Source organism: Sturnus vulgaris, chromosome 8 (assembly GCF_052056855.1).
Source record: "Sturnus vulgaris isolate bStuVul1 chromosome 8, bStuVul1.hap1, whole genome shotgun sequence".
In the NCBI taxonomy this organism is placed as follows: domain Eukaryota; kingdom Metazoa; phylum Chordata; class Aves; order Passeriformes; family Sturnidae; genus Sturnus; species Sturnus vulgaris.
Genome location: NC_142250.1, coordinates 14,643,571 through 14,667,838, shown reverse-complemented (window position 1 = coordinate 14,667,838; position 24,268 = coordinate 14,643,571). Strand labels below are relative to the sequence as shown.

The 24,268-nt window shown below is 41.9% G+C and overlaps 1 long non-coding RNA gene across 1 annotated transcript in view; it reads left to right on the top strand.

Moving 5' to 3' along the window:
* Nucleotides 1–23,058, top strand: part of LOC148223003 (uncharacterized) — a 157,946-nt gene extending 134,888 nt beyond the window's left edge. The window contains exons 3-6 of the long non-coding RNA XR_015805129.1: nucleotides 1,008–1,138; nucleotides 6,405–6,513; nucleotides 16,575–16,704; nucleotides 21,614–23,058. This is a non-coding gene — a long non-coding RNA (uncharacterized LOC148223003). The remainder of the gene's footprint in view (nucleotides 1–1,007; nucleotides 1,139–6,404; nucleotides 6,514–16,574; nucleotides 16,705–21,613) is intronic.
* The last annotated feature ends 1,210 nt before the right edge of the window (nucleotides 23,059–24,268 follow it).

Here is a 24,268-nt window from a genome sequence, read left to right as displayed (position 1 = left end):
GTATCTCCTTCTTATTCTTTCTAGAATAAATAAACATGAAGCTGTTACTGCAGAGTTGGCACTACCTCTCCCTGTTACAAACCTTTTGATTTCTGTGTTGAGAACTTTTCTGCACAATGATCTGTTTAGAATATGCTTTAAGCACTACATTTTCTTGCTTTCCTGTTTCCCATGTAGACACATGACTAACAACAGAGTTCCTGCTGTCCCAGTAGATTATATATCCTATCAAGTTTTCTGTCCTTCTCACAGAACTGATCAAGCTATTTATCACCAAAAGGAATGATTTAATATATCAGGCACTAATTTTAGTATAATTTTTACTATAGCAATCAAAGCCACCAGTTGGGAGATTTGAGCCCTTTTATACCAGTTATATATATATTATAATATATACATATAATATATATAATGAAGCAGCCCTCTGCTTCATAAAGCCTCGGTTAAAGGGTTTGGTTTGTGCACTGCTCACCTACATGGCCAACACGGCTGCTAAACCCGGGTCCATTGGTACAGACTGTCACAGTCACCAAGGAAGGGCTGCAACACCTGCTGGCCAAATACTGCAAATCCTGGCCTAGAACGTGGTGGCTTCTTAGCACTGCCAGCCAAAGGACTTCAAGTCAAACAACAAAAAAACCCCCACAATTAAATCCAAATAGCTGGGTCTTTCCCAGGCAGGTGGGAGCATGACTCCCAGTTCAGTGTTATATCCACTCACCTCTATGTCTCTAACTTGCAACAAAGCTGTAAACATGGACTTAGTAGATGGTTTGTGTACTATACACATGTACTAGACACGAACAAATCTTATTTAGAGAAAAAATAGAAATTCCTGGCTTTATCGACTAGAAAAGAGTGTATGAAATTGTGAGTTGTAAATGTTGTATGCTTTTCATTCTTAAGAAACACTGAATTGCATGGTTTCTGAAAGTTCAGACTGGCAATCTGTTTGAGACACCACCAGCTTTCAGGGGGGGTATTTAATCAAATGTTATTGTTGGCAGGTTTCCTTCTACCTGAGAAGACACAAAGCTCCTTGTTGCAATGTTTTCTGCCGGTGACTGGATACCTCCAGGGGCTAATGAGGACATGTAAAACCACAGTGAACCCAGTGACCATTTCAAGTCTAGGCCTAGTAAGTATTGTTCATTTGATGTTTAATCTTGTATCTGTTCAAAGTAGGTATTGTTCATTTAGTCTTTAGTCTTGTATCTGTCTGATAAAAGCATGTGAGGAATGAGTTGACAGCATCACTGCAATTTGCCAGGCAGTTGTAAGAAATCATCTTCCAAACTGAGGTATTTATTTGGTAGCACCTGTGAAGAAGCTAACAACACAACAGGAACAGAAATCCTGTCAGAACCAGTCAAAGGACTGACATACACCCAGGAAGAGAATAAATACCCAGGGCTTATTACTGGTTTTCATCATAAAGAACAGCAATTCTTTGTTCAAATAACATCTGGGAGCTCAGTTAAGCAGTAGAGAGGAGGTGGCTTTATGAAGCAAAGAGAAATGCACACCTAGATAGCTTCAGAGCAGATGGAAATTCCTGTATCACCCATATACAGAGCACATGAGGCTAATTTCAAGCCCTGGGAAAAGCAAAATCCCAGAGCCTCCAGCACCTCAGTGCTTCATCCTCAGCCATTAAGGAATATAGGGCAACTGCAAGGTTAAAAATAAGTGGGCCCTAAGATCAGGTTTCTCACTTATCATAAAGACAACATTTAATTCGATTTATCTCTAGCTGATTTTCATCACTGTTGAGAGGATCACCATCAGGAAACAGTCAGGCCCTTTTCTCACCCATTGCAAGACTCATGTTTATCTCAGTTTGAATCCTTTTTTGCCATAATTCAGAGACCTGATGTCCTTTGCTTTCTTAAAATCAGAAAAGGAGGGCTCAGAACTCAGTGTTTCTTTGGAGAAGCATCCTGTTCTCTGCACTGCCAGGAGGGGTAGACCTCTGCTCTGAGATTTGGTGCCCGAGCCCCAGGCTCAGTCACCAGAGCCTGACCAAAAGCAGCCCCCACTGCCCCACGGGGAGCTTTGCTCAGCTGCAAACTTCCCAGGGGCTGAAAATGCAGCTCAGTACTGACAGCTGTCCCAGGCTTGTTAGGCGCAAAGCATCCACATTTGGTGTGGCAAGGACTTTAATTTTCTTCTTTTCTTTTTCTTTTTTTTTTTCCTATTTCTCTTTAAGTTAGACAAACTGTAAGGGGATGAATATAAACCAAGAGTGAGTAGTCTGTGTAGTATAAGAGCAAACATTATAGATTATGAGCTGAGGGACAGGGCTCAAAAGGCAGCAATTCAGCAGCCAGTCAGAATCATCAACTAAATTTTTCTTTACTTACTTTAAGGTTTTTTACTGCCCTCTGGAAGGACATCAACAAGATTTAGACACAAGCATATCACTACTGTAATGAACACTGACAAAAAAATTGAGGAACTGGAACTGGAAATGCATTTGCAATACTTCTCTGGGAATTACTACTATAATTACACCAGTTTAGAAAGCAATACCTTTGTAAGTGCTTTTACCCCATCATGTATCACACGAGGGATTATAGCATTTTAATGACCTTGGTGGCTAAATTGTACAATATCTATAATAGTATGAAATCTAGGAGAATTTTTGGCCCCATTGAGGCCGTAGAAAATCTCCTACTGACTTTGTAGGAGCCAGCAAAATCCATCCTAATTTTTCAGGTGGCCAGCTCCAGCCACAAAAGGGGTTTGTATTTTCCCCACACTCTTAAAATTAGAGCGAACTGATACTTTTCAAATACTTATGCTACAAATGCCCTGAATTTTATTTCATGAAAGATGTTATGACATGGAACACACTATTTCTTCATGAAACCCACACCTTCTAACAGCAGTTATTGAGAGGGTGATACATACATCGCTATTTCTCCTGTCACCAAATGAAATGAAATTCATAGATCTGCTCTCAGCTAACGGGACACACATTTTATGGCTAAATAAGGCCTTGAAAATGAAAATCTTCTGCCCTTCTCAGGAGGTATATAGATCCAAATTAAATGAGCAAGTTACATTAAGGCACCTGTAAACCTTGAAAAGGGTGTATTGGCTTGTTCATTGTTCCTATAGATAATAAACTCACCCATCAAACATTTAGAGAGCAAGCCAAGGAAAGCAAATGTCACCCTGCCTTAGCTTCCCTTATATGTTTTCAGTTTTCTGAAATTGAACATATCTGCTGTAGATAGGACTATAAGAGATGGATAGATGCCCTAAGATTGGTTTACACATGAAAAAGTAATAATTGATCCCTGGCCACTTCATGAACCAGCATTTAGCGTGTTGTGCAATTTCAGAAATAAATCAGAATAACTACCTGAAGAATAAAAGGAGGTAAAAAAGCTCACTTTCCTTCAGCTTTAGAAAATATATGTTGTGTTAGGGAAGGTGTTAACTGACAACATGTTTTAACTGACATGGCAATAAATATGACCAAGCACCAGCATTTTCTCCAGTGTGCAAACTGCCTTTGCAAGAGCCTGGAGAGATTCCCGCTGGTCTCTGCAGGATTTGGCTTGAGCTCCTCTGCAGGAATTAGTTCATGCCAGTGTAAGTAAATAGGCCCTTGGGGATGCTGCTGCTGCCACTGAGGTATTTATTTTTATAATAACTTGTTGGCTGGTACAGAGATAGGAAGTCACAACCACAGCTCTTGCATGCACAACTCCACACCATTCATCCTTATCAGTTAGAGCCCTTTGTGCAGATAGAAATGCTAAGAGCCATAAAAATGAGGGCCTGGCTACCAGCACGTCCTGCACCCTGATGGCTACTGGCCTCCCTTCTGAGAGCAGCTTCTTCCCCAGTGCTCTGCAGTGCCTGCTGCTGCCTCCCAGCCACCAGCAGCCAAAGCCAGCCCCTTGGAACACAGGGTAATGTGCAATGAAGGCAACAGATCACAGGATTTTTCTGACTCATACAGAGCCAATAAAATGCATTTCTTAGGAAGGAGCCTCCCTTACTATTTACTATTTCCAGTGTCTGCTCACACCGTGTTTTATTCAACAATATTTTTCCTAGCTCAGCCTCTTCCTGGCTAACAGAGCCCAGCTGTTTGAGAAGCTCTTCCTCTAACCTCCAAAATTGTTCAAACAAATTACTCTGCTCTTGCCTTCAAATCAGGTAGGAAGCACTACCAGATTTCACTAGCATGCTCTTCCCTTGCCAGGCTTCATAACTCAGAGAAAACTGAAATGATAATAAGACTGAAAGGGCCAGTGATAATGGCTCAGCACTTTCACATCACGTGTGCTCTTTTATCAGTACTTACAGACTTTTGAGCACAGAGTGGAGCCCTGTAGAATTGGCTGGTTTTCACATTTTTAAGAGTTGTTTTGTCACTTATTTCCTGTTTTCTTACCAGCAGGCCCAACCACATCCAGATAATAGTTGTGTCAGTATCTCTGCCAGCTTTGTTTAAACTCCCTTTTCTACACTTTAAACAAGGTTGGAGCTCCACTTATTCCCTTTCTGATACATAACTTAAGCAAAACTTGACTTGAGGCCAACAATATCTAAGAAAGGAGACATAAAGCTTGGGCAGAATAGGAAATAGGTAATTTTGCTGCTGTTGCAAGTGCTGGAATATAGACGAAGCATTTTCTAATAACTTTCTCCAGCTGCCAGTTACTTGTTCAAAATGAAACACATATACTGCAGGGGGAAGAAGGCTAATGTGTTTTTAGGTTAAAAGAAATGCTGTCCAACATCTGTTTGCCACATGGTAGCCTTCACCAAAAATTTTCCCTCCTCCCAGCCGTTGCTTGCCTTGCAATGCACTCATTGGATGCCTTCTCCACTCCAGCAGTGGCTTTGAACCAGAATGGTTCCAGAATCCGTAGGCTTCACTTCTCTCTCACCCAGTCCAAACTCCCATTGGAGTCCACCTGGTGAAGCAGCCAAAACAGGGACTGAGAGCCTCAAAACACAGCTCAGAGCATCAGAGTCCTCTGAGTTCTGGCAAGAACCAAACACCTCTTCACGAGGTAACCTCCATAGAAAACCATGAGTCCCCTGAACGTGCACTCAGGTACACAGCAAAACCTACATTAACATTGGACAGCAGGAACACCTTCATGGTTTGTGAGCAGAAAACATCAAAGGCCCTGAATTCCAGAGTCCTAGCTCCCTCTCCTGGCAGAGCACGGCACCGGGAGCAGGAGCGGGGTGCTCCCGGCACGGCAGACCCGAACCCCGGCTGCAGCTCTGCCGAGGGACAGGCGCAGGAGCTGTGCCCTGGTCACCAGAGGCTCCTCTCTGCAAGGAGCCAGTGCTAATCACACAGCTAGAGCTCTATCAGCAGATTAATACAGGATTAGCAAAGGCAAAATCTATTCTAGTGAAGAACATCTGCAACATAGCTTTAGCTGCATAAAAATATGTACTTGAGCACAGATAAAAGTTCATTGCTGCGCATTATCTGCAGTCCTTAAGGTTGGGGGTGGTGCAATTTATTCTCTAATACTCTGATCCCAGACTGACTCATGCAACTGTGCCATGTTCCTCTCCAACACCACAGCCTTCTTCTCTTTGCTGTTTCCTGACACACCGAGCCCACAGAGTGCCTCCCCAAATTGTGATTTTCTCCTTGAGAAACACATCTACTGGCCAGATGAGAACCTGTCACTGTGGCAGGTCATGCACAACACCGGGGATCTCAGTGGCAGTCTCCAACCCTTCAGAAACACGTGGCCTTTCCATATGGGAAGGGACAGCTATTGCCCATCAATCCTGAGCAGCTTCAGCGACATCCCTGCTTAGTGAAACACATCCTGGCACCACATCCTTGGTCATAATGGCAGCAGAGGTGACAGTGTGACACCTGCCTTCATGGCCCAAGGCTGAAGCAAGGTCTTTCTCAGCCAGCAGCATGTGCCTCCACAGCTTCAGGGAATGAGCTGCCTCCTAATATGCAGAAGATAGCAGGGGCTCACCCCAAGCACACAGGCCACTGAGAGTGACCCAGGCTGCAAGCCATGTGCAGGTACATGAAGTCTGGTCATCTCAGCCACTGACCATTAGCACGCTGGGCTGGGCACACCAGCAGTTTATTTCTGCAGTGTTTTGAGTCAGTGATTCAGCCACCATGGTTGGCTGAAGTCCACTGAAAGCCTCCCTAGCAAGTGGATGGGCTGGGGTGCTGGGGAAGGGCTTGTTAGCATCAGACCTTCTCCACTCCTGCTGTTTCTGTGGAGAAAGTGGGAACGAGGTCTCCTGCACAAGTAAAACAACAGGTCTCTCTTAGGGCTCTTTCATCTTTGGCAATGAGGTTATAGCTCTTGTTTATGAGGAGCTGGAGGCAGCTCACAGATGTGCAAGCTGGTTTCTGCTGTGGTTATGTTTTGTTCTAGGTTTCACACCAGTGCAATTTTCCCAAGACAATGGTTCCTTCACAGGTCAGTGTCTTACTTCAGGAGGCCCCTTCAATCTGCAGCAACAGCTACAGGTCCTGCTTAAATGGTAAGGCCTTATGTTCTTAGAGGTCCATAGAGCAAAGCTAAAGCTGAACAGAGGTCATCCAGTTAAGCCAAAGCTGTGGCTCATAAAGTATTTAATTGTAAGTTAACCATGTCAATTGTAGGAGACTTTCTGTATATTAATCAGAATTAAATTATTCTTTCTTCCTCACAGAGAAAAAATGAGGTAATGAAGAAAGAGGAAGACAAAGGGAAAAGGATACTTCTAGATACTGCACAGATGTCTAAACTTCACTAGCATGCTCATCTTATTTCATGTTAGGTATCACAGGCAACTTATCTTTGTATTACTCTAATGCCAAATTTTCTTCAAGAAACAAAGGTCCCTCCCCTGCAAATGCTCACACATTTCCTCAGTCAGCCCTCAATCCTGCATCCATCATCAGGTTCCAGTTCTATGCTGGTCTGCAGTGTGTTAACTTACTATAAGAAAACTTGATTCTCTGTGACCTGAAAAGCAGTGGTTTCATTTTTGTGCTTAGCTTCTCTTTAGAGTTTTGTCCCTAGCAGTTATTATGTTCCTGTGATAAAACCAAAGCTCACTACTAATGTACTATATTCTGGAATGTCTCACAACCAATCATTGGTTGTTACTCCCAACTTACACAGCATTACTAATGTTAATGGATTATATTATATATATAATATTATATTATTATATTGGATTATATATTATTATAATTTTGTTTGTTCAATCTAGTATTTGGACTGAGGATCTATTTAGAGATATCTGACTATACTCATTAATTTTCTCTTAACATTTTCTTCTAATGCTATATCTACTTTTCTCAGTTTGTACATGTTTTCTTAGAGTACAGAAAGAATATCTACATACTTGAAGTTCTGCTTCCCCAGAGTTCAGAATTATAGCCCTTTGTCTGGTAGTCTGTCTTGTGACATGGCTAGCATTGAAAGGGGATGTTACACCTAATACATTCTTCTTTTTTATTTATTTCTTTTCATCTTCTCTCCAACCAGAGTAGGTAAGCAGTTTTAAATCCGAGAAGTAGTTTTGGTCTCAGAGAAAGGGGAGCTGAATCAATAAGGAAAAGGTTTCCAACACTGCAGAGCACTGAATGAAATGATGGTGTCCATCCTGACCAGCAGAGATCCCAGACTGAGTCCTTCCTCAGAACCTGGCAGTCTGAATTTCCTGAATTAACAGGCCCAGCATAAGGCTTGCTCTCACCACCCCTATCAGGCAAGAAGCCCTTTTTGCATTGCTGAGGTATATGCCAATACACAGGGCTGATAAGCGTTTTGTAGCCATGAGAAAAAGCAATCAGTCAATTACCTAAACTTTGTAATTGATCACAAATGTGGGAAAGTTCTCCATCAGTCATTCTTTAAATCAGAGCTGGTTATCTCTCAGGAAGGGACAGTCCATTTAGAAGTGGTTGGTGCTGACACAGAAATTATAGGGCAAAAGAGTTGTGAGGCTGCTTTTATGCAGCCGAGCAGATTAAAGACAAGTGCTGGATTCTGTACCTGGGACAGAGCAGCCCAGGATGTGCAGATAGACTGGGGAATGGCTGGAGAGCAGTGCCATGGAAAAGGGGCCTGGGGGTCCTGGTCAGTGGCCAGCTGAACGTGAGCCAGCAGTGTCCTGGCAGCCAGGAGGGACATCCCTGTCCTGGGGACATCAGGGACAGCATGGCCAGCCAGGCAAGGCAGGGATTGTCCTGCTCTGGGCTGGGGCAGCCTCACCCCCAGTGCTGGGGGCAGTTTTGGGTGCCACAACACAAAAAAGACATTGAGCTGTTAGAGAGAGTCCAAAGGAGGGTAACAAAGATGCTGAAGGGCTTGAAGGGAAGCTGTGTGAGGAGCAGCTGAGCTCACTGGGTCTGTTCAGCCTGGACAAGAGGACACTGAGGACAGACCTCACTGCAGGTGCAGCTTCCTGGGAGGGGCAGAGGAGGGGCAGGCACTGATCTCTGCTCTGGGGTGACAGGGACAGGACTGAGAGAATGGCTGAAGCTGAGGCAGGGGAAGTTTAGGTTGGATATCAGTAAAAGGTTCTTCCCCCAGAGGGTGTTTGGGCACTGGAACAGCTCCCCAGGGCAGTGGTGACAGCACCAGCCTGGCAGAGCTCAGGCAGCGTTTGGACAATGCTCTCAGGCACAGGGTGTGACTCTGGGGGATGATCCTGCCCAAGGCCAGGAAATAGATGATCCTTGTGGATCTCTTCCAACTATGCTATGATACTATGAATTTTTATCTGGGGAGGATATTTTGTATCCCCAGAGGTACTTTTTATTATTATTATTATTTTGAGGAGTTGTGCATCTGTGGGTGGAGCTGTCATTCTGCCTCTCAAGTATCTCAAGTATCAAGTTATGGAAGAGATCTTGAAATGGACTGTGTTATGCAGAAAACTTTCATTCCTTTGCTTCCAGCAGCAGCTGAAGTATTAGGAGAGAACTGCCCACCTTTAGTTTACAGACCAGTTTGGCCCCACAGCTTGCTAGGTAAAGACAGGCCAGCACATTCACACTGGTGCCAGGAATGTTGCTACTGATTGTGCTCACCCAACCATGCTGTATCAGCATGTCCAAGACTGGCTAATAAGGCTCTGTCTGAAGGGAAAAAAAAAAAAAGAGTGAGATTTATGACAATTCCAAGCAATTCCAAGAATAAGCAATATGAATAGATGAGCCTCAAAGAATGGTAAGGTAGTCTTTACATACAAATATTTCAGAGGGGAAAAAAAGAAAATAATAGAATAAACTATAACAAACACTTTTTCTAAGTAGACGTTTTCTGCATTTCCCATGACAGTTAGTTGAATGAGGGAAGAAAAAAAAAGAAGAGCAGAAACTGCTTGCAACACAGAAAAAACCTCGAGTGCCAAGAACACGCTCCAGATTTTTTTTAGAGATGCATGGCTCTTAGTCCTGATTCATCACAGCTTAGTCCCAGAATTATTCAGAATTCAAGGACCTTGCTCCTGCAGGGTTAATGGATTATGTTCAGCATTGAAACCCATGACACAATAGCTGCTTAATTATTCAATCCAGACTGGATTTAGTGGTAATGGAAATAAAAACAACAATGGCAAAAAATACATTGTTTTATATTTGGTAGGTGAAATGATTTTTTCTTTTAACTCTATAATTCAGGACTGTGCACAGGCAGGAGGAAGCCCATATAAAGGAGGGGTTGTGCTGCTTGTGACACAAAAGATTAGCATCCCCATGACTGAAGAGGAGGAAAAGGAAAACACTGCCATAAAAGTGACAGTGGAGGTGAAGAATTGTGGTGAATGTGTAATGCACCACTGAAAAGATGCAGAAGAAATCATAGCAAACGAAAAGTCTTATCCTATCTACCCTGCTACTCCAAAGCACAACTTAATTTGAAGGGAAGAAGCTGCTGTTCTCATTGGCTTGCACCTTTTGTTCGTAAACACAGGCAAGCAAAGCTAAAGTGATATGATTACCATAATTATTATCTCTGCTCAGGAAATGCAGTGGTGGTTTTCCACCCAGAATTTCATTCAGCAGCCCTTGTGGCTGTACCAGTCAGGAGCTAAAGGCAACAACCACAACTGCTCTGGGAGCAAACTCAGGAAATCTTGCACCTCAAATGCACCAGCCACACGAGATGTCAAAGCAAGTCACAAACACAGGAGCACCTAGAGGTATCAGTCAGTCCTGCTACAAGGAAGTTGTGTGCAGTAACCAAAGATGCAGTGCCAAACCAAACCTGGCAGATATATGGTGCTCCAAGAGCAGGGGAAACCCATTTAGAATCAATGGGTCTAAATTGGAGATTCTGCAAAAGGTCACACTTAGCATTTATTTAATTGACCCCTGTTTTGAAAGCATGCTGTGCAGCAGGGTGGAAACTGGCATCCCAAAGAAATAAACAGGATCACTTTAAACCCAAATCATCACTAAATGCAATGCTGCTGTGTACAGGGGATATCAATTTAGGGGGCGGATTCCCAGCCCCCACCAGATTCCTGTCTTGCTGCAGCTTCCTAGGGGATGAGCTGCAGGCAGGTCTTTCCTGTTAAGCCTGGTTGAACAGGTATCTGAGTGTGGATAGGGCTCAGAGTAAAGCAGGCTAAATTACTTGTCCAGTTGATGACACTGGCAGTCCTGGTCACTGCTCTCTTATCTCCTCACTCTTATTTGCTTTGGTAACGATGCCAGTGGGGTGAGAGTGTGTGTGTTAAGACAAAATATTTTTTAGCTTAAGAAAAAAATAAAAGTCTTTTACATGTAAAGTACCCAAGCCAGAGAAATTTAAAAGGCTAAGTTTGGGTTCAATTTCTGAGACTCATCCAAATTTCTATCTTCCTCCTATTCCCCTCCCCATGATAATTCTTCATCATGTTGTTGAAAAAGAGGGGAGAAAAAGGAAACAAGTAGCAGCAAAGATGCTAAAATGTCCATATACTTGTTTTTGTCTCTCTCTAAACGTTTGAAAAAGTTGGAGTTTTTTAAAAAAAAAATTAAAAATTTGGGCTGTATACCTTGCATTTTTAACTGCTGTATTTCATACTGCTCAGTGGTCAGATGAAAGTTGTGTTTGGATAAATTGGGAATAAAAGGACTGTGGTGTGTTCTTCACAAAATTAACATAAGGGCTGCATTGTCAAACATTTTGGAAGCAGGCTAGAGATGATAATTTTGTGTTTGGCACAAAGATACATGATTTCTGCCTGCATGCTTCTAGAAGTAAGGGATTGTTCTACAAGTGACAGTGGAGGAAAGGGAGTTTTGTTGTTTTGTCACTGAAGGCAAAGGATTACTGTGCAAATGATGCTCTAGGAAAAGGATTAGACCATGTATGACATGGAAAAGAGAGGTCATTGTACATACATCAGTGTGTGTGGTACTTCTCAAGGAATAAGAATATTGTGCCCAGAGTACACTGCATCTGAGACTGAATGCCACTTGCCAGCACTGCTGATCTGTTGGGTGTCCAGGACTTTCCTTCTGACTTGGGAATGCCAGCCTCCTGGCTCTAAGGTACATAGTTCTTTTCTATATATGAATAGAGGAGCAGTGTAAGCCTAGGCAGATTGCTGTTGTCTTTTCCTTAGGAAAAAAGGATTAAATATCAAGCTGCATAAGAAAAATACATATGAAACAAAAGGTTTTTTATATATTTACATTTCCACGATGCAGCAGCCATCAAACCCCAACTTTTGGCTGTGCTTTTCTAAGACATGATAGGTAACAGAACGTGTTTGGGGTGAGAGCTGTGATGCATTGCCTTGGTTTTATATTATGAGAAAGGAAAAGTAACATGTGAAGGTAGGAATTATTTCTACCTTTATTATGCCAATTTCTGATTCAGGCCTTTCCAGTTATTTGAGGATTTGTTTATTTTCCAACAATGATCCTGACATCCAGTTTCTCATAACATGTCACTCTCAAGAGCCCTGCAACACTTTGTACCAGGAACTGCATTTCAGAAAAGGTGAAGCCGGGGTCAAACGCATTCCTGCTAATTGTACCACTGCAGGAAAGTTATTCTATGACTGAATTTGCCCTCTGAAGTTAAAGGGGGAAGCTGCTAATTTCGTTTAAGGAGGACCCAGAAAAATGACTGCAGGCTGGCCAAGAACTCCCTGCCCAGGCGCATGCTCCCCAGGCACACACAAGATAAGCACTGCTAATCTTTTGGGGGAGTGTGGTATGTGAGGAGGATGTGCAGCTCAAACTATGTGAAGGGCTTAGAGGGAGATACACAAAAAAATACTGATAGAAAATTTTTGTACATCCATGCATTTTGTACTTTTTGTACTCACTGAATAGAAGAAATCTACTACATTGACCTGATCTCTTCAAAGCTGCCACCGGTGCAGTGGAATGGCCACATGGCCACTGGCTCTTTTCTGCAGTGTTTCTTCAATGTTTTGAGTGTCCTCAGACTCTACAAAGCCTACATCTACTCTTACCATCATCTGACTGGGCAGCATATATGTTTCATCTTGATCTAGCTTTTTCTTGTAGTTTTCCTGCTTATCACATCTGCAGTCTCTCTTTGAGTTGAAAAATTCATGGTTAGGGCAAGGAGAAACAAATAATGTCTAGTTTGTACAAAATAGCACAGAGCAGCCCTGGCTTATTGATGTGCAATATCACATCAGAACAACCAGACTCTGCTTCTCTTCTAAAATTTATGATTTGGTATACCAAAGTCTCTACTCATCATCCTGGTTTTATTATTTCCTTTTTTCCACTTTCTCCAGAAACCCTAACTCTCCAAACCTTTCCTACTCAGAAGTCCAAGTTCTGAAAACTTCTGCTATGCTATCTTATTTTGTGAATGTTTCTGTCGTCTGAGTCATCCTGCCCCTTATTGCTGAGAAGTGTGGCCCTGCAAAGGAAGGGTGACTGCCTGGGGCTAGGCAAGGTTTGCAGCTTCCTACATGAGAAAGTGTATGGGGAAGATTTAAGTGTTGTATTGGCTGAACTTCCTCAAGCTTGGGCTGAAATTCATGAATGAGAGAGCTAGATAGAAATTTGCAACATCCTGAGATTGTTTAAATTGCAGAACTCTTACTAGGGGCTACCTTAGGAGATGGAGAAAGCTGTAGCCAATCTTGCTTTAAAAATTACTCTGTCCTTGTAGAAAGAACACCAGGGACTGTAAATAAGATTTCAGCTGACAGAAGTTTCTCTCTGAGTTCTTTGGGAGGATGCAGCAAAGCTGTCAGACTGAATTTTTGCACTGAGCTCCAGCTGTCATTTCCCTTTGTTTGCTGGCTGTTACTGCTGGGTGCAGGCTCCCGTTTGAAGTTCTTGGCTTTGAGAGGGAGCACCTCCTAGAGCTCAGGTAGACTGCTGCAAACATACACTTTCCAATATGCCTTTGGTCTTTGAGACCATGAAGGAGGGGAGGAAATTACCCTGACGATTGAAATTTAGCAGGTCTGGTTCACTGCTCAGTGAAGCTGATGGGAGACTTTCTCTTAACCTCAAAAACAAAGCATCAGCATAGTAATTCTGCTTTATGCAAAGAAAAGGGTAGAGTAATGCCAGCTAAGAATGAAAAGCTGAGCAATACATGTCCACTTTGAAACGTGTAACAGGTAAAGGTTACCTGAAAGTGGCTTAAATAAGGCTGGTTCTAAAATTGTTTCGTCTAAGGGGTGTGCAAAATATCTATAAAGGCTTTGCAGCCATTCCCCTGTGCCAGCATATGGTCTGGGCTCAGGATTGAGCACACATCTCCCAGGAGGCAGGTGGTGGCTATGGAGAAAGTTTTGTGGTGGAATCAGGAGAAACTCGGAGTTTTCACCTCAAGTTTCTCTAGTTTGGAATGAGTCAACATTGACTTGAACTTTGTACCCATAAGGAAGATGAACATAAACCTCTCAACTGAAAAATGTGATCACCAACAGCATAGGAACAGCATCAATGCTGCCATGCAAGCAGAGTAACAAAATATCTGCTGCCACTGGGGCAGAGGTTGACACTGACCACAAGGGAGCTGTGGTTTGAGGATGGAAATCACTTAGTTTATCACTGGGCCCACCATTTACCAACACTCCTTCCCAGAGCAGGAACAGTACAGACAAGCAGCAGTATGGCTGCTTTTCTGTTATGTAAATGCCTTGCAAGGCATGTTTGCTTGCAAAGAAATGGAGCATGGCCCAAATAAAGGTGATCTGGTGGCACTGAGTTCTGTGATTTTGCTCTTTACATAGGCTGGTATTTTGGAACCCAAGGTTTCAGTTCAGGCTCGGTGTTCAGAAAGACATTTGAAAGCAAAGTAGAGGGAAAATCCTTTTCTTGTTAACCCACCTGTATTGCAAGGCTTTCTGCTTTCTCTGTTGAAGATGATGAAATTGCTAACCCAAACAGCTCCCTGCCCTTCATTTAGAGATTAGTGACTTCATCAGCACAAGAAGAACAAACGAGTGCTGAACTTAGAGCTTGGCAAGTTCAAAGCCTCCCAGTCTGAGATGAGAAAGCAAGGGAACACTCACAGCAGTGACAGTTTTTGAGTCTCTTTAACAAATGAAGCTAGTGGTACAGGCTTGGGAACCAATCAGCCAAGCCCATCCCTGGTGTAAACCTGTATTCCTCCAATTCAAACAATGGAAAAGGGGCAAACAAGAAAAATCCTTGGTAGAAAATATGATTAGATGAAGCAAACAGTGAAGACTCTCCTGTAACTGCAGTCCATCATGCAATTAGTTTCCTAACAGCTTCACCATTCAGGCGGCCTCTTCCCTGGCACAGTGCCACAGCAGCCAAATAAATCAGCTTTACATACACCACTGTCAGACAGAACTGCAGCTCCAGCCCTCTGAAACAAAGCTGGAAGGCTCAACTGAAAGGAAGAGGGGCTTAAATAGGTAGGGGAAAACGGTTCAGTGAGGAAAGGAGGATGTAGCCAAACAGCACCAGACAAATACCTGGAGAGCCCCTACACAACAGCAGGGCTGGCAAAAGCAGTTTGTAAGGAAAGGCCCTGGTGTCTCTGTCCCTGTCATTGAGATTAAATGCAATCACTGGGAATAATGGTGAAGTGGAATGCATATTTAATTAGAGAAATCAATGAACCCAAATGATTGGGAGGGGGCAAATCATTAAGATCCAGCTCCTGCTGCCCCTACTCAGCAATATTTCAGACTGCCAGCACGGCAAGTGGGTCTGATGTGTAGCACATCACCAGCAAAGCAGAGTGGACTTCTGTGGCTGCTGTTGCACATGGAAGTGCTGTGAAGGGAACAGGGAGCAGGATGCTCTGTTCATGTGAAAGCTGCCATCTTCAGAAATGAAAGCAATTGGTAGGAAGGAAAGCAATCACTCAGCACTGGGACAAACCTGAAACTATTATGCTGAAGGGTTAATCACAAATGGGCAAGGTCACACCACACACACACATTGGGAAGGATTTTTTTTTCCACAGCAGTGTTCATTTGGAAAGCTGGCTGAAAATTATTTGACAGAATCCCTTTTGCTTGTAAACATTATTTTGTCAAAAATATTTACCAGTGTATATGTCAATTACAGAGGAAAAAAAAAATCATAGCAGAGATTTTTCTGATATGTTTTGGGGTTTGTTTCAGTATTGTCATCTCAGTGTTTATTTTCTCTCGTAGTATTTTAGAAAGGGTAGGGTAGAAAAGTGGAAGTAAAACTCAGCACCTACCTTCTGAGTGAGTGCCAACGTTTCATTACATTGACCATTTTCACTTCATTTTCTTTTGGTTTTATTATATACTGAAATTTTTAAAAATTATTTCTGGGCAACTGCATTACTTAGTACTCATGTAACTCTAGGAAAATATTTCCTGACTTCATACAAGCAGAATTAAAAGGGAGCTCAGATTATTTTAGGGGCTTAAAGACAAGGAAGCAGAATTGGCATTTTCTGTAGTATAGGCAAGAGCTGACTGAAAAGCTGTGAAGTTTTGCAGTGAGTAACCTAGTAAATCTATTTGGTTTGTGGCTGGGAAGGGGAAAGAGATGAAAATTAACCAATAAAATACTTCACAAAAATATTAGGCTGATCTGAATCAAGAAAAGAAATTATTTAAATTCCTCGGAAAAGCTTGGCTATATAACATGCCTTATAACTCCCTTAGAAAACTGTGGAAAGGAAGGGATTTTCTTGCAACAACATTTTGGGATTAACTGAGCTATTTTGCCCAAGGCATGATTTAAGGTACTTTCTTATTAGGCACAGTTCATGTCAGTTTTTGCATAAGAAACCCCAATCTGCAAGTATTTCCAGTGTAATACCACTGAAGTCAGTGAGTTTACCCTAGGGATGACTTTGCTCTCATCCTGTTTTCTTGACTTCATATATTTGCCTTGGAAAACAAATTACCCCAACTTAGTTATTTATCAGATGCAGAAAATTGGCACCCCTTTGGAAAAGCATTAAAAGCCAATTACAATAGATCCTGCTCAAGGTGATACCTGTCATGCTAAAGCAGTGCAGCACTTGTGATCATTTTAATTGATACTTTTATATGAAGTGATCTGGTCTGCTGCAAACCAGCTGTATTAAAAATAAAAAGTAGCATTTGCATATTAAAAACTAACTTCTCCACTTGAATCTGTGCAGGGAACTACCATTGACTCATAATCCAGATCCTGAAGTACTTCCAGTAATGCAAAGACTTTGCACCCTGTGTTTGGCTTCCGTGGGAATGGTCTGTGGTTTTCTGAAGACAAGACATTCACCCTATCTCATGGTAATTTTTTGTTTCTTTATCTAAAGCAAAGGATTAATTTTTTTAGCAAGTGAAAAAGAAAATATGTGGATCTACAAATAAATCTAAATACTTCAAAAGATGTTTCAGTATTGCTAAGATGCTGTTAAACTACTCAGTCATCAGATCCAAAGATATTTTAGGGTATGTTTAATTTAGTGGAAAATGTACCTAACCGTTAAAATTGAGCCAGTGTTCTGTGTAACACTGATCATTTTCAAATTATAGCTGATAAAAATATAGTTGTAAATTATTTTAAGTACTTGGCTGTATGTTTTTACTTTTAATTATAAATTTATACATTCTGACATGTTCTAACCACTGGTACTGAAACCAAATCCACTGGGAGTTGGAACTCTTCACAATAGTCCTGACATAGAATCCATTAAGCCTCTTGGTTTGAATTGCACTGGGTTTTTGTGACATTTTTTGTCTGTATATATATACCTAGAAGGTATTCACAAGAACCAGACTGACATTTCAAACTTATTTGCAACAGGATAGGTCAAATAACTTGAATGAGGCTGAGGAAGTTGCTCTGGATTAACACTCCTCAGTGTAGCCAATAAAAAAATGTGAATTAGTGCCAGTTAGGACAATGTTTGATTATTTTTTCATGTTCCTTCAGTGAAGTGAATATTAAATTTTGACCAGAATACTCATTTTCTATGGAAAAATTGAATTTTATATAGTTACAAAGCATTCAATCTACCTGAAAGTTGTTTTCTATAAGAAAACTGTCCTCATAGAAAATTTCTGAACTTTTTTATGCCAAACTCACATTTCATACTAATAAGATGCTCCTTAACAGATGTTTGTGAAAGACTAAGCCAGGGAGCACACACATACACATCCCTACCTCATTACACTTCAGGTTCTTGGAGTAGAAAACAAGAAGTATGGGACAGTATCTGAGGTGCTATGAGAGCAATTGGGGCACCTAGATTTTTGTTTCCAGAAATAATAAAACCACACCAAATTTAATTTCAGATTTAATAAAATGGTACTATTTTTATTCTTAAGGAAAGCTTCCTGAACATTCCTTACCCTCACTATTGATGGACTCTGTCTTCTTTTTAAACAGAGAATGAAAATTTTGAACCACGTGCTATAACTATTCTCGGAGTTTAAACCGAATTTTGTAGGTCTGAAACCACACTTCACAGTGAATAAGTTGATTGCATGAGAAAAATCTGAATGTGAGGAAGACTCAGAAGCCTTGGCTGAGGATCAGGTTTGCTCTGTGACTGAGGATAAGTCACCTAGGGCAGACCTTGACAGGTATCTGGCTGCCAGAAAAGCAGTATTTTGAAGATCTCAGCCACAGTGTCTGTATGAATTCTATAATGGCATTTTGGATAAATAGATGAAGGACCAGCTGAATTAAGGTATCAGTACAAATCTGAAGAGCAAAGGCCCCCCTGATGCAGTGCTTGCAGCACAGGCAAGACGCCCTTTTCACATTGCTGGCTACACAAGAGGTTTATGCCAATACACATGGCAGTGCTTCCATGTAGAAACCCCCACCCTTTCTTTCCCCAACACGTAGGATTTCCTACAGAATACCAAACCCGCTTGTTTTCCCGTGTCATGTGCAATTCACCTCCTGTTTTCCAGACGCCGGGAGCAGCACCGCCCAGCGCTGGATCCCCCTGTGCTCTGAGCCTTGCTTTGTGCGCTGCCGGGGCCAGGGCTGGGCACAGTTCCCGGGAAGAGCTGCTGTCTGTCCTGGAGATGGATGGGCTCTGAACCTGCTCTGCCTCCAAACGCTCCCAGCTCACTGGAAATGGCCAGAGCTGCTGGATTCCAGCCATTGATCCGCTGCCCTCTCCTGTCCCTCTGTTCCTCCCTCTCCCATTCTGGGTTGCCTGGGGTTCAGCTGCCTGGCTGGAGGCACTGCCTGGCTGGGGCACCCCTGGATGGCAGATCCATGTTGGGGGAAGAGGTGATGCACTGAGGGGTGCAGGCTGGCTTGGGTCTACAGTGCCAGCTTTCTGTGAATGAAACTCGTTTAAAAAAAAAAATAAGTACAATCAAGCAGCTGTAGCTGCTGTCAGAGCCATTCCATAGTAGCTGAGTGCATCTGCTTTTTCTCACCTCCAAAACGAATCAATATGGCTTTAAATGATTTCCCTGATGCCTGGATTTCTTGCCTTATGCCACTGTTATCCCAGACATGCAATTGCTTGGTCATTCCTGCCTTGTCTTCTCAGTCTGTCTCTCCTAGTTTCTTCTTGCTGCTTTCTTTTAAAAATACATATAAAATACTCAGCAGAGCAGCTTGGCTTTGCTCATATGTCATTTTCTCACAGGCAGTTTGCCATCCTTTGCAGCCACACACGCACTCACCACAGTGCCTTAATACCTGTCTGCCTGGCTCTGTCTGCATCCCTCTCCCCCTCCACACACACACACACTGCCTGGCTGATTGCTGCCTAAGCAACATCTGCTTATCGGGAGTTTTTCTCCTGATGCAGTGGTTACTGAGGAAATGCTCAGGTTTTCTTGTGACTCTGTCTGTCAAAGATATTCATGCTTTAAAAAAAAAAAAATTAATAAATAATCTCTTGAGTTCTGGGGTTTTTTTGTCTCCCATACAGCTTCACACACTCCCTTACTTTGGGCAGGCAAATTTGAGTGTAAACCTATTATTACTGCTAAAAATAAAAGACCTCCACACAGATTAAACCTTGCTTTGGGGCTGCCCCATTTTCCTCGATCCTGCCTAATCTTGGATTTGGATTGCTCAGAACATGAGGTATCACTGATGATACAAAAAGCCTTCAGAAATGCTTATGCCTCATCTGGGCGTATTGATGTACAAGTGTTCTGCTCAGAGGAACCCGCAGTCCATCAGCTCCAGCCCCCCCAGTCCCCTTATCACTCCAGCGGTGCACGTAAACACATTAGCTGCTGATTTCAGGCAGAACCCTCAGCTTACAAATCCAAACTGCTTTTGCCATCATCGCCCCTTTTTTTGTGTTTATTTATCTTTACTGTGTATTGCTCTCTCCCGAATTTTGCATTTTGAGGTGCTTTTATATGCCCAGCCACCCCTTGAAGCATGTAGGAGATCATTACTGGCTTCTGATTAGCACAGCGCATTTGAGTGGCATGCTGGAGGCAAAAATTTCAAGTGTATCAAAATGCAAATATGTCCCCATTGACCTCTGGAAAAACGTGTTACATTACAAAGTACTTTCAAAGAAAGCTAGAAAGGAAGAGGAGAGTATGAATTTGTAAATGTTTGTGATACTAAAGAAAAGTTAATCGGGCATTGTTACTTAGAAGCTCGAATTCTGTGTAGCACTTACAGCTTTCTTTTCTTTAAAAAGGGGAGGGGAAGGACCAGATGATGATACTTCTGCCCACTTTGTGTCTCACTCCACTTCCTTTGCTAAAGAACCACCAAAGTGAATGGGGTTGATTGTGGTGCATATTTTTTCAATCTGCTGAGACTCAAATATGTAGTCTAATACATGGCAATGGCCCAAAAGAAGAGACACAGAAATTATTCATGATCCTTCTTTCAGTGTGAAAGACTCCTTCTATAACCTCAGATTAATAACTGTGCATTTAAGAAGTAAATTATTTTATTACCAAGAAAAGTGAGAAGCAGCCAAATTTGCCTGGGGAAAGTAAGGGTGGTATTAAGGCAAGTGACATCCCTGCAGTGAGGTGTGCCAGAGAGCTGCACTGGGGAAAAAGATGCAACATTACCCAAGTTATTTGAGCTGGTTTCTCTTTTGCCCTCACTAGTAATAGTGAATATACCCTTTCACTACAGAAGACTGCAGAAAGACATTGGGTTACACTAGGAAAAAAATATTCCTGTGCCCCAAAAGGAAAGCTTATGGCCTGCCCTGATCCTTAGTCTCCACAATGCTTTATTGCAAATACTTGTTTGTCTGGAGGCATCACTTCTCTCCTGTTCCCTGACACGGAACCAAAAATGTGTCATCCCAAAGCAAGTAAAATGTTTTCAGGAAACCTCCCCCATCCAGGCAGGAGTTTGTACGAGAGTTCAGTATTGGCTCAATGTTAAAATTAGCACTGCTGGTGTAATGAGGGCAAGGGTTAGAGCACCCTTTGCACCACTGCTATTGGTGTTTGGGGATGGAAGGAAAGCCCTGCAGAGATGCACAGCTGCTTCTGACTGCACTCAGTAGTAGATCTTTTTATTCTTCAAGCCTTCTAGGTGTCTAATGTGACAAACACAACAGAGAAGCAAAAGGAAGGGAAACAGCTTTAGCTGTGATGACCACTGGTTTCTAAAGAGCATGTGGAAGAAGCAGCAGGAATGACCCCAGGAGTCCCAATGGTTGTTTGCCATTGCTTAGCTGGTTTCTGTGTCTGGCTATTGCTTCACTGCACTAGACCATAAACGAAAGCTCTCTAATGCTAATGACCACGGTGCCCACCCTAATCATGCATTTGAAATATTAATAAAAATAATTTATGTCATGTGACTGCTTTTTAACTTGCTGCTTTCAGGACTTTAGACCAGTATTATAAAAGACGTGCATTTATAAATTATTAGTCTCGAGCACATAAGCACTGCATACTATGGGGAGCCCTTTTGTAGCACTTTAAATTAATTTATTGTTATTCATTCCAGCTGTCTGTGATGTAAACCTTTGCCTATAAATTTGTACCATCGTCCAACATACCATTAAACTAAAGTGGTGCCCGTGCTGGAACATATAATAAAACATATGAATAAGATTTCTGTGGGGACACTTTTTAGGACTCTTCTCAGTTAATGACACGAGAAAACTATGAGATAACATAGTCACCCTGTAACTATGCATTCATTAAAATGTGTCTGGTGGGGGGACACTTTTAGGTTTGCACTTCTATTGAATAGTGACTGAATGTTTTTCTTTACCAGATTGTTTCAATTCATATCCTATCTCGAGAAAAAGGCTTTGTCTGAAGTTATCATGAAGTCACTAGCTGAGACTGCCAGAGGATTTTTGTTGGACCTGAACTTCTCAGTAGTGGAAAGAGCTCCTGACCACTGAATCACAGCAGTACAAGAGCAGAGCAGTTTTACTGTCTTATCTCCTCTGCAGGCAAACATTCTTTCTCCTACAGATCACCATAAGGGTAACAAAACCTTATCAGCATGACTAACAACATAATGTCTTGATCCACTTAATAGTATAGATAGATTTTGTACCAGCTCATTGGAATATATAATTTCCTAAAATTTAAAGCAAGTTTTGATTATGCAGTGCTCTACCAAGCAGAGTTAGAACCATCCATGGCTTTGCTCTTGCTTTACAGGTCTCATCTTACCCATGTGCTTGTTAATACTTTTTGTCACTTTTGTGACAGATTACTTCTATCGAGCCTGTTGGGAGGAAGTCCTGCCCATCTCGGTCTTCCACTTATACCAGTAAGAGTTTTGCTGCTATTTTCTCTGATTTAGGCTCATGATATCAAATACAGCTATATGAAAAACACAGACAAAAATTTGAACTTCAGGTTCTCGGCTGAAGTAACACAGCACAACTTCCTTAATTTGTACCATCTGCTCATATAGGCTGTGCTTGTCAGGTCTAAAGCTTTCTGAGTCACTCATCCAGTGGCAGGACTTCTGGAAAACTGACTGAGAGTGGAAAATGGTACTCATGAAGAATGAATTTTGTATTATAACTAATCTCATAATCTATTACTTTGATGGAATAAAATTTTCTGTTCTTTTATTTCTATATCTATCTGAAATATCAAGGTTTAGGAATCTGAGGCTTTGATTTGGAGCCATCTATAATCAACAAGCAGCATATCTGAAGTACTTGGGAATATGTGTACACCAGTAACTGCCCTGTACAGGCAATTTGACAATAGGAAGAGGAGATAGCAAGATACTACCCTGACAGAGAATTTTATTTTGATACAATACCTAGTTCAATCGTCCAAAACTATTGAAACATGTTTCATAGAAGCTTCACTAAGGAGCCTCTAACACACTCCAGAACTGAATTCTGCTCCAGATAGTTGGACCTCACTGGTGCTTTCACAGGAAGATTGGTACCTCTTGGATGACATGTACCAAAGGCTAAATGACATATGGACACACCTTCTGAGCCTGATTTGCATGCCATAGCATGCATGTGAAGCATGCCTCATGTGAAGATCTGCTCAAGGAGGAAAGAAAGCAGTAGGATGGAGTATCCAGAAATAACCTGAGTTTTACGTACATTTTTGGGAAATTAGCTGACAGATTAGATTTACCTATCCATGTAACCCATGTCCCTCTGAACAAAACATAAGGCATTATCAATTTGCACTTTGATATTACTTCCAATGAAAATAAAACAGTTACAGAAATCTTCTGCCTGTTTACACAATGTCTTTCTGCTTTTGCCTACATGTAGGATCTTCACCAGAGAGCTAGGAACCAGGGAGTTAATAATAGTGTAAGCTCCCCTGAAAGTGGAGATTAGGACAAGAGATATACAGCAGATGCCTGAGAGGCCAAAGGATGCTGATTCCTGAGCTGGAGCTGGGCTTTAGCTGTTCTCTCAGCTAAGTCTGAAGGCCTTGTGGTTACAGCAGTCAGGGTGGTTACAGGCTCTCACTTCCTGCAGATTCTCTTTTCATATAGTGTTTCCTTTAAATATTCCTTTAAATATTACATGTCTTGCTACTTCCAGCTTTAGGGTTAGTCTTCACCAGCAGTTTTTACATTCTGTCTGAGGGTACACACAGACCAGCTCCTGGATTTTGGTGAGGTGTTGATGTGGAGCCATTTTGCTGAGATAAAATGTTATTGACTTCATCAAAATTTTCTTTTAACTTAGTACAAAAGAAGAAAACTTGGTTGTGTGAGAAAAGCTATAGAGCTTTCTTTTTTATTAATGGATTTATCACTGTCACTGGATGGGTTTTAACTTATTTAAGAAGAGCTTCCTGTCTTGTAGCACATAGCTTATAATTAGTCTGTAATGTAGATAGTCTCAAAAGAAGGGATTGAGTTGGTTTAAGTTACAGTAGCTAACACAATAGTATTCATCTCACAGCTGCTAATTAATCTGTTCAGCTATCTGTACCTCCTTTTCCTCACTCATTACTTAGAGAGAAGGTCCTTTTTTTTCCCTTCTTAGTTATACAGTAATCTTTCAGGAATTAGCTGTATTGACTTCATTCTACTGAAGTTTGTTCAAGTCCTCTAAAGGTGCCTCATGGAGGAGGAGAAGAGGTATTTATCTTCAGTTTCCTCATTTCAACTGATGCTGGAATAGCTGCTGTATGTGATGTTTCATTTTCTCATGTTTGGCAGGACCAAGCTCCTTAATCCTGACAGAGCCCAGCAGCTCCAGCCAGGCCTGAGGGGTCTCTGTGTGCTGAACTGCCCAAAACTCCCTACACCTATATGGGACATAACCTATATCCTCATATCCCTTATATCCTATAAGGGATATAACAGAGGATAATGCACGGATGCCAAGAACTGAAAGTTTCAGAAGGGTTCACAGCTGCACCTCTGCAGTTTGGTGAGCTGCCTCAACAGAGCTGCTACATGAAGGGTACACTCATG